Genomic DNA, 16016 nt, shown 5'->3' with positions numbered 1-16016 from the left:
CCCACATGCCCCGGGGCAGATAAGCCCATGAGCTGCAACCACTGAAGCCGGTGCTCCACATCAAGAGAAGCCAAGGCTGTGAGAAGCCTGTGCACCACAACTAGAGAAAGCCTGAGAGCAGCACAGCCACAGACAGACAGACAGACAAAAAGACCCGGCATTTCTTTAAAAAAAAGAACAACTTTCTGTTTTATATTCGAGTAGAGTTGATTAATAATGGGCTCTGAGGTTTGGCCGGGACCACATTCCAAGCCCTCCAGGCTGTCTCCATGCAGCTAGATTCAGTTCTCTCCCAGAGCTGCAAATTAGAAAGTGCTTGGAGTTGGCCTTTGCCAGCATCAGTCTCTCTATAGGTACAAGCTCATGTTCCTGATGAACAGTGAGGCCAAACAAACTAAGTTTGGAGCAGAGAGAGATTTATTGCAGGGCTTGCAATAAGACTGGTGGTTCATGCTCTTAAAAAAAAAAAAAAAATGCTGAGCTCCCTGAAGGGTTTTTTTTTTTTCTTTTTTAAAGTCTTTATTAAATTTGTTACAATATTGCTTCCATTTTATGTTTTGGTTTTTTGGCCAGAAGACATGTGGGATCTTAGCTCCCCAACCAACTAATCCTGTTGTCCTCACAACCTGAAAGTAGAGTTATTTCTTTTTGGGGGAAGGTTTAGGACTCCCGAGCCTCCCAAGCTGAAGCCTGGGAGACAGGATCTCAGTAGCTCTGAGAAAATGGCTCCAAGGAGGTGAAAAGGGGAGTCAGGTTATATACAAGTTTGCAACAAAGGGAGCAGACATCTGAACATCAAAGATTAGGTATTAATTCAAGGAATTTAGCATTCTCTATAAGGGAAGATGCAAGCCTCTGGGCTCATGGAATTCATTCCTTTCATGTGAACCTCAGCTACTTGGGGCCAAATCCTGTTTCTTTTTTTTTAATTAGTTTATTTTAATTGGAGGATAATTACTTTACAATATTGTGGTGGCTTTTGCCATACATTGACATGAATCAGCCACAGGTGCACATGTGTCTGCCTATTTTGAACCCCCTCCCACCTCCCTCCCCACCCCATCCCTCTGGGTTGTCCCAGAGCACTGGCTTTGAGTACCCTGCTTCATGCATCAAACTTGCACTGGTCATCTGTTTTACATATGGCGATATATACATATTTCAGTTCTATTCTCTCAAATCATTCCACCCTCACCTTCTCCCACAGAGTCCAAAAGTCTGCTTTGTTACATCTGTGTCTCTTTTACTGCCTCACATATAGGACCATTGTTACCATCTTTCTAAATTCCATATATATGCGTTAATATACTGTATTGGTGTTTCTCTTTCTGACTTACTTCACTCTGTATAATAGGCTCCAGTTTCATCTACCTCATTAGAACTGACTCAAATGCATTCTTTTTTATAGCTGACTATTATTCCATTTTGTATATGTACCACAATTTCTTTACCATTCATCTGCTAAAGGACATCTATGTTGCTTCCAAGTCCTAGCTATTGTAAACAGGGCTGCCATGAACACTGAGGTACATGTGTCCCTTTCAATTCTGGTTTCCTTGATGTGTATGCCCAGCAGTGGGATTGCTGGGTCGTATGGCAGTTCTATTTCCATTTTTTAAAGGAATCTCCACACTGTTCTCTGTAGTGGTTGTACTGGTTTGCATTCCTACCAGCTGTGTATGAGATTCCCTTTTCATCACACCCTCTCCAGCATTTATTGTTTGTACCGGCGTGAGATGTAAATCCTCTTTCCTTGTTCACCTTAAGCAGTGGCATATGGTTGCTTCTTGCATTCCTCCAGCTCCCCTACAGTCTCTGGGCTGGTGGGGGGAGCATCCACTGGATAGAAGTTTTGGGACTCTCATTCACCTGTGGAGGCCAGAAGTCACTGATGACTGTGACATATCTTGTTTATTGATACTGCAGGAGATATTTTCATTTCACAGTCTACAAGGGAAAGCAAGGAGTATATAAAGAGTTAAAGTTTGGGAAACAAATGTTTTCCAGGTCATTCAAAGATAGTGGGACATAGAGAGGATTTTGATAAAATAGGGTTTGCTAGGTTCCTTGTGCTGGACATTTTTTAATGATAACTGAATTTGTAGTCTCCAACTCCATTAATTAATTACTTTGTTTTTTTGGCTGGGCTGGGTCTTCATTACTGTGCATAGGCTTTCTCTAGTTCTGGTGAGCAGGGCTTATCCTCCAGTTGTGGAGAGCAATGCATATTGCAGTGGCTTCTTTTTTTGCAGAGCTCAGGCTCTAAGCGCACAGCCTCATTAGTTACGGTGCCCGGGCTTAGGGGATCTTCTTGGATCAGGGATTGAACCTGTGTCCCCTGCATTGGCAGACAGATTCTTAACCTCTGAACCACCAGGGAAGTCCCTCCAACTCCATCCTTATCAGACATTCCCCAAATCTGAGGTGAACCAGTTCCTTACCTTCACCTGAGTGGTCTCTCCTTTTACCAGCCCAGTGTTACGTGATTTGGCTAAATCAAGGAACCCAATGCAACACGGGAGTGTTCCGTGCACTTGTGATGCCGCCAAGCAAAGCCCAATACCTGGGCTCAGGGGGACAGTCTGCAGCTTTACACACAGTAAGTTGAATAAGCTGAGAAAATATGGACTCTGAAGGTGACTTCCATCTCTGCTTTACTTAGATCCCCTGTCTTCTCTGGGATGAGGTTCTTGAGGAAGGTCACCTTGAGGAAGGTTCTATCTTGAGGAAGGTCATCTCTTTCCCATGTAAATTCCTCGGTTGAGTCCCCGCGTTGGCGGTGGAATGAGAAGAGGAAGCAGAACACCCACAACCTTACAGGCAGGGCCTCCCAATACAGGTAAGGGAAGTGTAGCTCTTCCAGCCCAGGGCATAACTCACAGAGCAGGAGATAGGGAGGGAAGCACAGCTGAGCTCCATTCCACATCCTGTCTGCTGCACCATCGCTGAGCACTTGGGGGAGATTGACTGCCTGCCTCATTGTCCTCTCTTCAGTCTATGGATTGGCTCCTATTCCTCCTGCTACCCGGAACCCTCGTGCTTCTGTGCTGGTCTTTTAGAGAGGGTGAGTCCAACAGCAGGGAGGCAGAGGGCAGGGTGATGGGGGCTGGGAGTAATGTCCAAAAAGACCTGATTGGGGAGCAGGAGGAGCTACAGAGACAGCCTTTGCTGGAGCCAGGCCCCTGAGCTTCAGCGGCTGCTGCTTCCCTTCCCCATCATGAAAACCATTCCTGAAAACGTTGTTGCTCCTGCCGCCCAGTAGCTCTCCACCCTCTCACTCCAAGAATGGTGTGAGGGAAAGGGATGATAAAAAACTACTGGGGCTGAGCAAAACCAAATCTAACTCTTGAACTGAAGTGAATGAAATTGAGAGTCTGTCCGTCACGTCCGACTCTGTGACCCCATGAACTGTAGCCCACTAGGCTCCTCTGTCCATGGAATTCTCCAGGCAAGAATACTAGAGTGGGTAGCCATTTCCTTCTCCAGGAGATCTTCCTGACCCAGGGATTTAACCTGGGTCTCCTGCACTGCAGGCAATTCTTTACCATCTGGGCTACCAGGGAGTTATTTTTTATAAATGCCTCTGATAATCAAAAGAAACTTAAGTCATCTAGGGATTTCCAGGTGGCTCAACAATAAAGAATCTACCTGTCAATGCAGGAGACTTGGATTAGATCCTGGAGCAGGAAGATCCCCTGGAGGAGGAGATGGCAACCCATCTCCATTTTCCAGGTAACAAACCCGTTCTAAATCCTATTTTATTGGGGGGAAAAAAAAAAAGAATCAGTGGGTTTCCCTGGTAGCTCAGCTGGTAGAGTCCACCTGCAATGCAGGAGACCCCAGTTCGATTCCTGGGTCGGGAAGATCCACAGGAGAAGGGATAGACTGCCCACTCCAGTATCTTTGGGCTTTCCTGGTGGCTTAGATGGTAAAGAATCTACCTGCAATGTGGGCGACTGGGTTTGATCCCTGGATTGGGAAGATTCCCTGGAGAAGGGAATGGCTACCCACACCAGTATTCTGGCCTGGAGAATTCCGTGGACAGAGGAGCCTGGAGGGCTATGGTCCTTGGGGTCACAAACAGGCAGACACAACTGAGTGACTTTCAAAAAAAAAAAATTCTATTTTATTGAAAAAAAAAAAAAAAAAAGAACCATTGATGCATCAATAGCCAGGAAAGTTAGACTCATCAACTAACACCCAGGGCTTAATAAGAAAGCTCAGAAGGGAGATCCTCCTCCTTCTTCTCCCCCATTAGATCCTGGGCTGTCTCTCTCAACTAACCTCACCCAGCCCTACTAGCAATGAAATGCCCATTTCAGTGTCACTTTCGAAGCCACAGCTGCAGGGTGAGCCTCAAAAGAAAGAAGGGAGAGCGCTTCCTGTTTACCATGTGACTCCTAAAACAGATTCCTCGGTAGATCTGGCTCTGCAGAGAGCCTCCTCAGGGAGCAAGGAGGAAGGCCTGGGAAGTCTAGTCTTCCGGCCTCAATCCTGAACCTACAGCAGCAGCCCGGCTCTCTTCCCCTTCACTACTTGGCATTCCTTTTTCTCACCCTGTGGTTCTCCCGTATTGTCCAGATCCTACCATGATGAGACTGATTTCTTGCACCTCCTGTGATGAATATATTGGCAAAAAATGCAGAAAGAATTTAGATTCCTGCCAACCCAGATATCCTGATTTAGCATGCCAGACCAAAGAAGTATACTTTCATCATTACACCGGAGGTGAGATACAGGCAGGAGAATGGGGAGGGATGGGACCCTGACTTTCTTACAGTTTCTTACCTTACAGTGATGAGGTTTTGATGGGTGGTCTCCAAATTCCTTTGCATTTCTAGTGTTCAGTGACTGAATCCCTAATAGAGTCTGTCTGTTACAGCAACTTTGCCGTAAATGTGTGTGGGCATTGGGGGCAGAAGCAAATCACCCTGGAAGGAAACTGCCCCTTTTGTGGAAGGGGCTTCAAGTCTAGGGTCTACCTATGGGGATAGGAGGAAAGGAAGGGACTGCTCACTTGGGAACATTCCGTGCCCCGTCTGATGTCTAACCTGTGGCCTGGTTATTCTCCTCCCCTCTTCAGATTATATCTACCAATATTCTGTGCTGGGTTGCCCAAGAAGATGTGCAGAGTATACACGCATCACCCCTCGAGAGAAAAACGTGTTCTTCTGTTGTAATACAAGCCACTGCAATAGCTTATCAGTAAAGGATGTGGTTCCGTTCAATCCCATGGCAGAAGAGGCTTAGCCGGAGATATTCAGCTACTTTGTAGTGACCTCCCCTTGACAGCATTCTGCCCACCATTCTTTAACAAACATCAAGATCCAGAAATGCTTTCACACTTAGCCAACACCCACACTGCCTCCTGAGAGCCAAGAAGCCCGAGAGAAATCAAACGTGGACAAAAAAGAAACGGAGTGTGAATTTGAAATGCTGTCTGGGCTCAACTTAGACAACCAGGCCCACTTGTCTGGTTCTGCTGTTCTGGTTGGGGGTCAAACCCCAAGTCTAAGGTCGGGGGGAATAGGGGAGGCTGCACTGGGACATGGGGGCACTGAATGTATTATAATAAAAACTCTACTGAATAAAAAGACTGTATTCAGGGGAACTCGTGGGCTGTTTCCATAATGCACCAGATAAGAAGGAAGGGATACTGGACAAAGAACAATCTGGCAAAAGTCTCCAAGTTATTTTACTTCTCAAATGTCCAGTATCCTAAATCTCATCAGGCCCCTAACACTTGAGGCCTAGAGAGGTCCTCAAACAGGGAGAGCCTTACAAGGAGGGCCTGGCTTTCCATGGAGAATATTCCTTGTCACTTGAGAAGAAGGTATATCCTCCTGTCGTTGGCATCTACACTTTGTATATGTCTGTTACATCTAACTGGTTTATGATATTGCTTAAATCCTCTAATTCCTTATTGATCTTCTGTATGTTTCTCCTATCATTATTGAAGGTGAAGTATTGGGGTAGAATGTCTATTTCTTCTTTCAACTTTGTCAAAGTTTGCAATATATATTTTGGTTTCTGTTTGGCCTATGTATAATTGTCACAGTGTCTTGATGAACTGGGCTTCCCAGGTGGTGCTAATGGTAAGAACCCGCCTGCCAATGCAGGAGACATAAAGTGGTGTAGGTTCAATCCCTGGGTGGGGGAGATCCCCTGGAAGAAGGCATGGCAACCCGCTCCAGTATTCTTGCCTGGAGAATCCCTTGGACCAAGAAGCCTGGCAGGCCACAGTCCATGGGGTGGCAAAGGGTTGGACACGACTAAAGTGACTTAACGCACACAAACACACACATTTAATGAACTGGCCTTTTTATCAACATATAATGTCATTCTTTATTTCTGGTAAATTAGATCATTTAGTTATTAGTATAGGTACCCTAGGTCTCTTTTGGTAACTATTTACAAGGAGTATCTTTTTTCATCCTTTGAGTTTCAACCTATTTGTGTCTTTAGATTTAAAGTAAATCTCTTGTTGTATAACATAAGGATGGATACTTTTTAAAAAAATCTGTTCTGCCAACCTCTGCCTCTTTATGAGAGTTTAATCCACTTATAGCTAAAGTAATTACTGACAAAGAAGGGCCAAACCTCTGCCATTTTAATATTGGTTTTCTGTATGTCTTATAGCTTTTCGAGCCCTCATTTCCTCCATTACTATTTGCATTTGCATTTTGTTGATTTTTTTTGTAGTGAACAATTTTCTCTTTTAAGTTTCCTTTTGTGTATATTCTACAGATATTTTCTTTGGTTACCATAAAAACTACAGTTAGCATCCTACGGTTATAATAATTCAATTTGGATTGATATGAACTTAACTTCATTATCATTCAATTCAAAAACTCTACTCAAATACAGTTTTACTCATTTATGTTAATAAAGTCACAAATTGCATCTTTATTCATTGCATGCCCAATAACATAAATTTACAATTTTTTATGTTTATGTTTTAAATCATATAGAAAATAAAAAGCAATTTGCCTTCCCAAATGAGAATAACAAATGTTCTTTAAGAAGTTGCTAATCACCAGACACTTTTCTAAACACTGTACAAGTCCTGAATCATTTAAAACCATCACAGCTCAGTGAAGTACTTACTGGCGTTTTTCTATTACACAGATGAGAAAATGTAAGCACAGACTTAAAAGAACTTTGTTTAAGTTCATAGAGCTGATATATGCTATAATCAGGATTTAAAATCCAATGTCTGAGGACTGAGTATGCATTATTATAATAATTACTCCATAATAAGGACTCCGATACTATTCCCTGACCCATTATTCTTTATATGTATTGCATTTACAGTGTGGATAGAAAAAAGCAAAATAGATATTATTTATTTATTTGGCTGCACCAGGTCTTAGTCGCAGCTTGTGAGATCTTGAGTTGCTGCACATGGGAACTAGCTCCCTGGCCTAGGATTGAACCCCTGCATTAGGAGTACGGAGTCTCAGCCACTGGACCACTAGAGGAGTCCTCAAAATAGATTTTAAATGGGCATGCTAATCAATTATATCAGTGCTATGTCGAATTCTCCTAGGTTCATTGGCAGAATTTATCAAAGATGCTTCCAGCTCCCCTCTGCAGTGCTGGACTTCCACATTTAGATAATTGTTTAGAATAGAGAAGAGAGTTGCAGAGGGAGAGCCAGGGAGACTTTGTTTTTAAAATGAAGATTTAAAAAAATGAGGAAAGAAAGAAGAGAAAATGAAGAACAGAGAAAGGGAATTAAACAAATAAAGGACCCCAAGGGAAAAGTCTGTGTCCTATTGGTGAGGTGCTTTGTCCGCCAAACCATGCCACCTTAATCTATCTATCTGACTCACCCCTCTGACTCTCAAGTGTATGGTCAGAACCTTTGAGTCTTCTGTCTACACTTTTATTATTCTAAACAAACAAACAAGTGAAGCATCGATTTAAGGACACCACCAGATCAGCGAGTAAGACGAATTGAGACAAGGAGGAAAGAACTGATTCTTAGGCCCTGAAGTTTGGACTGTCTGATGTTTGAGGAAGCCACTGAACAAAGAGGGAAGGTGCTTTGACCCTGATTCTGGAAGAGATGTATAGAGTCTTGCTTAAAGGAGGGAAAGGAGACCGGATGAGGTATGATCTTACTGCTATAGTTATTGTCCTAAATGTTGTGGGAGAAGTGGGATTGCTGGCTCATACGGAAGTTCTACTTTTAATGTTTTGAGAAAACTTCATCTAGTTTCCCCCAGGGGCTGTACCAGTTTCCATTCCCATCAGCATGTACCAGGGTTCCTTTTCTTCACCTCCTCACCGAACTCTTGTTATCTTTTATTTATTTATTTTTATTTTTAAAATATATTTATTCATTGGCTGTGCTGGGTCTTCATCTCTGTGCGGACTTCTCTCTAGTTGTGGCGAGCAGGGGCTACTCTCTACTTGTGGTGCTTGGACTTCTCACTGCTGTGGCTTCTCTTGCTGTGGAGTACAGGCTACAGGGCGTGCAAGCTTCTCTAAACTAAAGAGACAGATACCTGCTCTCCACGCACCTAATGTAGAAGAGGAGGATAGAGGTAGAATAACTGCAATAAACACTTTCATTCAAAAGGAGATAATGTGAGACTTCTCTGGTGGTCCAGTGGTGAAGACCTCATCCTCCAATTTGAGGGGATGCTGGTTTTATCCCTGATTGGGGAACTAAGATCCTACATGCCTTGCAGCCAAAAAACCAAAAACAAACAAACAAACAGTATTGTAACAAACTGAATCCAGACATTTAAAATAGTCCACATCAGAAAAATCCTAAAAGGGGGGAGTGGGGAAAGGAGATCATTTGAGACACAGTCACGGGTCCATGACAATTCTGAGGTCCAACCTTTCACAAGTAGTCAGTCCTGCAACTGAGGATGGTTCCCTGTGGGTCTTAGCTCCGCCCTCTGCCCTCTCAGTTTTTAGTTCCTTCCTCTGAATCACTCTTCCTTCTCCAAAAGAAATGGCCCACGTTCCCAGAGGTCTCAGTCTGCTTCCTGTCCCTAGAAAACTGGGACTCATAAAGACTCTTCATTTTTGCTGTCTCTGTGTCTGTTAGCCTATGCTGATATAAGTTCTATTTTAATATTTATTTTATTTATTAGTGCTTACTTGGCTGCACCAGGTCCAACTTGTGGCATTCACACTCTTAGTTGTGGCATGTGGGATCTAGTTCCCCAACCAGGAATCAAACCCAGTCCCCTGGCACTGGGAATGTGGAGTCTTAGCCACTGGACCACCAGGGAAGTTTTTGATGTACCTGAAACCTCTGAGCTGATGTAGATGCTCTCAGCAGCAGCCGTCTGAGACCTCCTCATAGCCTCACTTCATTCACTGTCCAGTGGCTGCAGAGGGCTCTTAGAGCCCAGGAAGGGGTTAATTTTTCAGACCGGTGGTGAAGGAAACTGTGCTTGCAGGATACAAGGTGTGGGTGGTGTGTAGTGTAGGCTGTTAGATTTCTCTTAAGTGAGTTATCTGCACAGAATGTATCAGAAGAGCTGGAAAAAACACAGAAAACACTGCTGACCTCTCCACGAGAACATTCGGAGAATGTTTTTGATCAACACTGCTGTAAAAAATCTCTCACGTGATGAATACGCATAATTATGCATTTGTCCAAACCCACAGAATGTGTAGCACCAAGAGTGAACTGTATTATAAATTATGGTCTTTGGGTAACTATCATGTGTTAACATAGTTTACTGATGGTAACCAATGTACCACTCTGGTGGGGAATATTAATGGGGGGTAGACTGTGCATTTTGGTGGTAGGGGGTATAATGGAAACCTCTATACCTCCATCAATTTTGCTATGAATCTAAAACTGTTTTAAATAAGAGTCTTAATTAAAACATTAAAATATCTTTGCTGCATATCATACAGCATTGTTAACTCTACTTGTCATGTTGTGTGTTACACCCCTAGTACTTATTTAATTTATAACTGAAAGTCTGTATCTTTGGACCACCTTCATCCAGTTCCCCTACCCTCACCCACCACCTCTGGTAACCACAAATCCGATCTCTGTTTCTGTGAGTTTGTTTATTTTGATTTCACAAATAAATAAGATCACATGGCATTTGTCTTCCTCTGTCTTACTTATTTCACTTAACATAATGCCCTAAAGATCCATCCGTGTTGTCACAACAGATTGGCAGGATTTCCTAATTTTTTTTTAAATGGCTAAATAATGTTCCAGTCTGTGGGGATTTCCCTGGTAGTCCAGTGGCTAAGACTCTAAGCTCTCAATGCAGGGGGCTCAGTTTCAATCCCTGCTCAGAGAACTAGATCACGCATGTCACAACTAAGACCCAGCACAGTCAAATAAATAATATATAGAGAAATACTTTTTTAAATATTCCCCTGTGTGTGTGTGTGTATACACTGAGGTTATTTCCATGGTTTATTCTTGAGATTGTCTTAAATGAGGTGTGAGACCTTAAGCTTTAGAGACAGGAGAATCCAACTTTCTCCCCCGTACTCAAATCAGTTTCTTATATGGCATGGTGTCTGAATACTCAGGAAATTTCTTGAGAAGAGGGAGTGAGGGGCTAAGTCATAGGTGTGGGGTGATCGGGCACTTAATATTGAAGTCTTGCATCAGTGGAGAAGGCAATGGCAACCCACTCCAGTACTCTTGCCTGGGAAATCCCATGGATGCAGGAGCCTGGTAGGCTACAGTTCATGGGGTTGCAAAGAGTCGGACACGACTAAGTGACTTCACTTTCACTTTTCACTTTCACGCACTGGAGAAGGAAATGGCAACCCACTCCAGTGTTCTTGCCTGGAGAATCCCAGGGACAGGATGACTCTATGGGGTCGCCCAGAGTCGGACACAACTGAAGCGACTTAGCAGCAGCAGCAGACTGCATCATCAGGGATAGACCCGAGACCTGCCGCTGTACACCGATCCTGGGTTCAGTCTCCGGCTCTCCTAAGATCCCAAGCCTACCTTCATGTCTTCAAATTTCCCTGTTGTTAATCACACAATATTCTAACAGTCTAAAACTCCTCCAATACATTGAAATATCCTAGAGATAAAGAAACTCTTTATTGCTCACCAGTTTTCATCCAGTGTTTAGCCCAGTAGGTTCCCAGAAAGTGCTTGTTATACAAATGGTTTTGAAGAAGAGGCCAGTCTATTCCACCAGCATGGACAGCTCTTTCTTACAGGAGAGTTATCTTGGATATTGGATCTTCCATGAGATGTGACTTCTCAAGACCTAAAGCCGAACTCCTTTTATGGAGCATGCAGCCTTTTTAGGGGCTTCCCAGGTGGCTCAGTGGTAAAGAAACTGCCTGCTAATGCAGAAGACATGGGTTCAATCCCTGGGTCAGGAAGATCCCTTTGGAAGAGGAAATGGCAACCCATCCCAGTGTTCTTGCTTGGGACAACCTCATGGACAGAGGAGTCTGGCAGGCTATAGGCCATGAGGTCACAAAACAGTCAGACATGACTGAAGCAACTAAACAACAATAAGCCTTTGGAGAGTATTCTTTCTCTACGTCCAATCCTAAGGGAGAGTGGACGTTTGCTATCTTACAGTTGTTTTCTCTGGCCGATGATCTGGCTCTCATTGTGACCCCTGTGGATCTGATTTTCTCTTGCACAGTGGATGAGATGATCAGCCGTGAGAAAAACTGTTCCAATTATGAAACAAGTTCTGGTTTTTTCAGCATGCTGAGCATACACTCGGCCACTTTGATTTCTGCAATAACCACACTAAGTCACTCAGGATGAGTTTTCCAATTAAACCGCCCCTCATGGAGTCTTATCCATGTTCACTCCCTTCAGAATGATCATTTCCCCTGAATGAGGAGTTTCTAAAAAGATAAGTTTACTGCTTGTTCAGTCAGTCTTTTTTTTTTTTTTTTGGCTGGTGTTTCTTTCTATTAAACATGTATAGAGCTGATTCAGGCTTTTAGTCCATTCTTATCAATCAGAAGGGAGAATGTTTGCACAGATGGGATGGGCAGATATATCACAAACTGAAGACAGGGAGGAGGGCAACTGACCACGGTAAGAGTCACATTTTTTTTTAACAGACAGACATTTCTTTCCTCCTTTCTTTTTATCTTCCTCCTTTTTTAGCTCTTCCACTCTCTCTTCTTCAACCTCTCCATCACCAGGGCTCTTTGTTTTTTTTTTTTTTAAGGCTCTTTATTTTTAGGTTTTGAATATTTATTTCACTTTAGAATCCGCAACCACATTACACAATTGGAAATCAGGATGGATTGACTGTGCTGGAAATCTTAGAAGAGAGTTATACAGGAAAGGAGTGTTCTGATAAACATCCATTTAATGCACATCATGTTACCTTCACTGGGTCTGTGGTCAACACAGTTAGGAGCATGTTGATGTGGGATACGATAATGGTTGCACAATTCTGGGGATATACCAAAACCCACTGAATTGTAAGTTTTTAAACTAGTGAACTGTATGGCACGCAAGGTTTATCTCAATCAAACCAATAGGCAAAATGGGTTTCACTGTGGTTGAATGCTCTCTTCCTTTCCCAAAGTCTGTAGCATCTTCATTCATGCATCTGTACCCTCTCCCTTCTGCTTCACAGTGTGGAGCCCCATGCTGGGGTCACAGCGCAGTATATCGAGAATTAGCCAAGCTCCATGGCAGCTGTTGTCATGATCCATCCTGTTCGTCATGAGCTATGGCATCCTGATTTTCATAAGCCGTCCTGTCCCTAACCAGCCAACTTCCATCTCCATATTAAGTAACATGTGTGCCATGTAGAATCCTGACCAATGACCCAATCAATGCAAACCCTTGCCACAGGAACTTGCCTTGTCCTGAGACTATAAAAATCAACCGCAAGCCCACGAAAGCATCGGTCTCCCTTGAGCCAGCCTGCTGTTCTAACTGAGCCGGTCTCCCACTCCGTTCTCCCTTCCGTTGGCTCTCCCTCGCCGTCAGGAAGTCAGCCCACTGTCTTTGCAGCGCCCCTCACTACCTTAGTCTTTTGCTCTCAATAAACTCTTTTCTAAAATACTTTGTGTCTGTAAATTCTTTTCCATCCCGCGCCTGGACTGCCTCAACAAAAAGTATTTACTAAAACAGAAGCAGCCCTATGCAGGCTTTTTGCGGGGTGGGGTGTGCAGGGAGCAAGCATACCTTGTGTGGGCAATGCGGCTACAGAAAGACCAGAGAACAGACTTCCCCAAGGTCAATGTACCCACCAGACACAGTGATACAAGAGAAATCTGAATAAATAAATATGAATCCTGAAGAGAAGAAAAGAGATAAGCCTGAGTTTTAAGGATGGAGAAGATATGACCAAGTGACCCCCATCTCACACTATTATATTGCGAACAGCTTTGGGAGGGAATCCCTTATTCTGCAGCAGGTTTTCAAGAGCAGTTCCCTGAATAAACTCCTCATCATGGCAGCAAGTTGAACCCGGAGTCTCAGTTCATGTCAGAACATTCCCTGTGAAAGAAAAAAGCATAACAAACTGTTCCCAAAAACCAAGTCTGCAGGAAGCCATACTGCTTTAAGGAAAGAGAGATTTATAGAACAGACAGGCTCCAGAATGGAGCATGCCTCTTAAAAGTCCAATCTGAGGTTCTTCTCCCAGGATTCGCTAGTACGGTGCTAGCAGTAGAGAACCAGCATGGCGATGCAACCCAGGAGACACGGGTTTGATCCCTGGGTCGGGAAGATCCCCTGGAGAAGGAAATGGCAACCCACTCTAGTATTCTTGCCTGGAGAATTCCATGGACAGAGGAGCCTGGCAGGCTACAGTCCATGCTGCTCCTGTCCCTAAGACTGAAACGACTTAGCTCGAGGGAACAAGCACCATCAGGGGGCGCTGTGGTTCCAGTTGTTGACTGCATACAGCAGCTTCTCCCTCTAAGCCAGGGAAGCAGGAAGCACTTGCTGAAAACCTGCTGAGTTCCAGGTTCAATGAAAAGTGCTAGAGGTGGCGCGGTGAGCAACACCAGGAGAATATTTTTTAAATATTTAAAAAAAAATTTATTTGGCTTCACTGGGTCTTAGTTGCAGCATAAGTGAAAGTCACTCAGTCACGTCTGACCGCGACCCCATGGACTGTACAGTCTATGGAATTCTCCTGGCCAGAATACTGGAGTGGGTAGTCTATCCCTTCTCCAGGGGATCTTCCCCACCCAGGAATTGAACCAGGGTATTCTACATTGCAGGCAGATTCTTTACCAGCTGAGCTACCAGGGAAGCCTATACAGGATCTTAGTTTTCCTGATGAGGGATCAAACCCACGTCTCCTGCATTGCAACGTGGATTCTTAACCACTGGACCATCATGGAAGTCCCTCAAAGTTAACTAAAAGTTTTATGGACAGCACGCTAATTGCCTAGTTTACTGGGGCAAGGTAGGCCTGTCGTTCTTGATGCATGATGCAGGGAGATTAAATCAGGTACTCTGTGACAACCTAGAGGGGTGGGATGGATGGGGGGTGGGAGGGAGGTTCAAGAGGGATCGGACATATGTACACCTATGGCTGATTCACGTTGATATACGGCAGAAACCAACACGATATTGTAAAACAATTATCTTCCAATTAAAAAAAATTTTAATGTAAAAAATGCTCCCTCTTCTAAGCAACTCTCCACTTAGCCAGAGGGAAAAAAAGATTTATAGAGAAAGCAAAGTAAGTTCACTACAGCAGCAGGCTGTGTATACCAGAGACCTTAGCTCAAACAGGGGGATGCAAGGGAGGTTATCTCATTATAGTGGGGATGAGCTAGATCTCAAAGAAGGCCAAATTAAAGAGTAGAAAGTGGTATATTCAGAGGAGGTGAATTTCCCTGGATATAGCAGAGAGCTGGAGGTTATACCAGCGGGATTATGAAATGACCCTTGGATGCCCCCATAGCAGTCCTCATCTTTTAATCAATTTTGCTGCTGGTGCCACGGGTCTCTGAGATCAAGATATCTGATTTTTCCTCCCAGCACCTCTCAGATGCACTGTGGGGCTTGAGGGCTTGTCGCCATATCAGCCCTTTCTCTCTTAGCTGGGGGAATTGGGATTCAATGACCCCCAGAGTGGGCCAGGGGCTAGGTAAGAAATTTCATACATCAGTGCTACTCTAGCTAATATGTCTGGGATGTGCTGGCATGCTCTTCTGTATTTATCCGTGTCTATTTCCTAATCATGAGCCCATAGAGTCCTTCCTGTCAACCTCCTGAAGCCCTCTGTTTTCTGTGCAGTTACCCATGAAGCCTGTACTGAAACATACCACCCACACCTAATGCCACAGAGCATTCTACCTCTCTCCTGGTGAGCTGCTCCGGAAGATGCCCACCTTCCCTGGGCAATGAAAGCCCTTTGTGGGTGCAGGACTGTGACAGAGAGTTTCATCTGAGAACAATAAGTCAGATCTAACCTTCAAACAGTAAAGAAGACCAGAGTGGAAAGTCCATGGCCCAGGTACAGTTTCTCCAAGAAATATGGGATATAGAGAGTTCTCTGGTGGTCCAGTGGCGAAGACTCCGGGCTCCCAATGTAGAGGATCCAGGTTCGATCCCTGGTCAGGGTACTAGATCGCACATGCCCCAATTAAAGATCCCACATTACCTCAAAGACGAATGAAGATTGCACATGCTGTAACTAAGACCCGGTGCAGTCAAATTAATTAATTAATTTTTTTAAAAGAAATAAATATGGGATACAGAACAGACATTTGATGGAACAGCAGAACTTTCTTGCTCTCCAAGGCCAAGGAATAAACGAAAAGCGGTCAAGCATCACTAAGATCTACTGAGATAACACAACAGAAGCACTAGATGCTTGCAATGGCAAAATAGCCACACACGCAGCACATCAACACACAGGGCATGGAGGAGGAGAATAAACCTGAGACTCGGTGCCGCGAGGACCTCCGTCTAAATCCTCGCCTCTGCCTCATCAGAGCGTTCATCCAATGCTGATCTTCACTGTGAGATTTTTAATTGAAGATAATTTTTTGTTTATTAAAGAAGAACTGCAGTGTATTGTCAAAAAATAGATCACAAA

Source organism: Cervus canadensis, chromosome 29 (genome assembly GCF_019320065.1).
Source record: "Cervus canadensis isolate Bull #8, Minnesota chromosome 29, ASM1932006v1, whole genome shotgun sequence".
Classification (NCBI taxonomy): Eukaryota; Metazoa; Chordata; class Mammalia; order Artiodactyla; family Cervidae; genus Cervus; species Cervus canadensis.
Note: the sequence above shows the minus strand (reverse complement) of the source record.